The sequence below is a fragment of the Littorina saxatilis genome, linkage group LG11, assembly GCF_037325665.1.
Source record: "Littorina saxatilis isolate snail1 linkage group LG11, US_GU_Lsax_2.0, whole genome shotgun sequence".
NCBI lineage: Eukaryota > Metazoa > Mollusca > Gastropoda > Littorinimorpha > Littorinidae > Littorina > Littorina saxatilis.
This window is the reverse complement of record NC_090255.1, coordinates 41,784,711-41,787,256: the sequence shown is the minus strand read 5'-3', so window position 1 is coordinate 41,787,256 and position 2,546 is coordinate 41,784,711.

Genomic DNA, 2,546 nt, shown 5'->3' with positions numbered 1-2,546 from the left:
CATCATCATCATCATCAATAAAACAACAACAACAACAACCCCCCGCCAACCCATACACCCACACACACCAAGAGATAGGATGGAATGCAGACCCGTGGATGCGAGGAGGACGGGGGGAGGGAGGGGTTACACGGGAAGAGGAAACAGAAAAGGGTAAGCACTGACATACCACAACAATAAGGTGATCACGTCACGTGCAGCAGTCTCATTTCCGACCGAGAATGTACTGTGACCTTTTATTTGAGAGTGAAAGTATTCGGTCTCACTGATTTGTCAAAACAGGAGAGGGGGGCGAAGCTGCTGACAAGATCATCTTTGTTTAGACGAGTACTATGTGGGACATCTTTGAAAGAGAAGCAATGCTCGCGCCAGTCGTTTGGCAGTATTACCTAACAGACACATCACAGGCAAAACGGATCGAACACACACCGGTCATTTTCGTTGTGAGTAACCTGTCAAATAATGACGTAAAAACAATTATCACTTGTTTGTGTTTTATTTTTTCGTTCATGTGCTGAAACTCCCATGGCTTGTACGTGTATGACCGTTTTGACACCGCCATTTAGGCAGCCATATGCCGCTTGCGGGGGAAGTTATCACTTGATTTGACGTGGGGGTGGTAGCCGTGAAACGGATTCAAGCCGAGTGGACAGATCGGTTGATACTTTCAGTTCCGGAGTTTTTAAAAATAAAAATAGAAAGAAAAGAAAACCGGTAAAATACCGGAAATGTTTCTTTTTCATGCGATCTCTTGACAAATATGAAATACGAAGTGACCAGTAAATTACGAAGAAATAACACGCCGATCCTAAGTGGATGTATCAAAAATATATTTGGTCGAAGTTAGCGGGTCATGAAATATGCGACTTTGTTTTCATGACCGCGAACTTCCCCCGAAAGCGGCGTATGGCTGCCTGAATGGCGGGGTTAAAATGGACGTACACGTAAAAACCCACGCGTGCAAAACATGAGTGAACAAGGGAGTTTCAGCCCATGAACGAAGAAGAAGAAGAAGAAAGAAGGAGAAAGAAGAAGAACTGCAAACTGAGACAACTTAACCCACAAACACAAAGGGGGCGGGGACGTAGCTCAGTTGGTAGCGCGCTGGCTTTGTAGCCAGTTGGTCGCTATCAGCGTGGGTTCGATCCCCACGTTCGGCGAGAGATTTATTTCTCGGAGTCAACTTTGCCCAGACTCTCTTCGGTGTCCGAACACCCCCGTGTGCACACATGCGCACGAAAAAGATCCCACGTTCACAGCGAAAGTCTCAGGGCTTGGAAAACACGAAGACACGCATGCATCATCTCTCGTCTCTGATTATCATGATCGTATTTCGATACTTTGACGAGACAAACCCAATGCTGGTGTGTCGAAGAAGACAGCCACAGCGGGCTTGTTCGAATCAAAGTATCACACCATATCTTCAGCGTATTACCAATACCTGTCCCAATATAGACCAGTTGGTCTAAGAGGACGTTAAACCCTAATAGTCAGTCAGTCACAAACACAAAGGAAGAAAAGAGAGAAAACAAACAAACAAAAAACAAAAACGTATCCAAACAAATCCAAACACAAGCAAAACAACAAACCAAAATAAACGTTCATACTGAGTCTACCTACTGGAGTCAGTTGTGTTGGTTGCGTCTCACATTTAAAGCTCTCCAATGGTGGTGTAGAGGGGAATAATGGCGCGTCAATGCAGAGGGGGAAAGTCGGTCAAGAACACAGCAAAGACATTGCGCACGTGCTAGCTGCGACATGGGGCCTTTTACCTCCAACAACAACCACCTAGACTCTGTTGTGTGTAGGTGTGTGTGTGTCGCTGTCAGTGTGTGTGTGGGTGTGTGTGGGTGTGTGTGTCGGTGTGTGTGTGTGTGTGTCAGTGTGTGTGTGTGTGTGTATGTGCCACGGTGTGTGTGTGTGTGTGTGTGTGTGTGTGTGTGTGTGAGTGTGTGCGGTGTGTGTGCGTTAATTCGTGCAAGCGTGCTTGGAGCTGCCGATGTCTTACACACACACACACACACACTGACACACACACACACACACGCACACACACACACACACATAACAAGATGCACGGCGGCCTGAGCGAGAGCTGTATCTCCGAGTGCAGTGCATGCGGCAACGATCTACACTGACTGACATTCTCACAAACACGGGCGTTCCGACACAACATGTTGCCACAATTGTCGAGCACTGCTCTGCGCACCGACCGCATTTGCACCCTTGTTTGCTGTGCAGCAGCTGCATTGCAAGTTTCGTGCAGCAATGAATTACTATTAGTAGGGATATATCAAATAACCAAAGGGAAGCAATCGCTCTTTATGCATGACATGTGTAACGGAGTAAGCGAGAGTTGTACGGAACCTTTTTCCTGGCACCTGAAAGAATAACAAGCATTGAAATGAACATTATTTAACAATTGGTGTCAGTTGGAGTGCCTTGAAGAATGATTGGCATATGAGCTTGCGGCGATCATCCTTTTTTGAGGATGAAAGTCGCTTGTTCATTTCAATGCTTGCCAGTGTTATTCAGTCTCTCAGGTG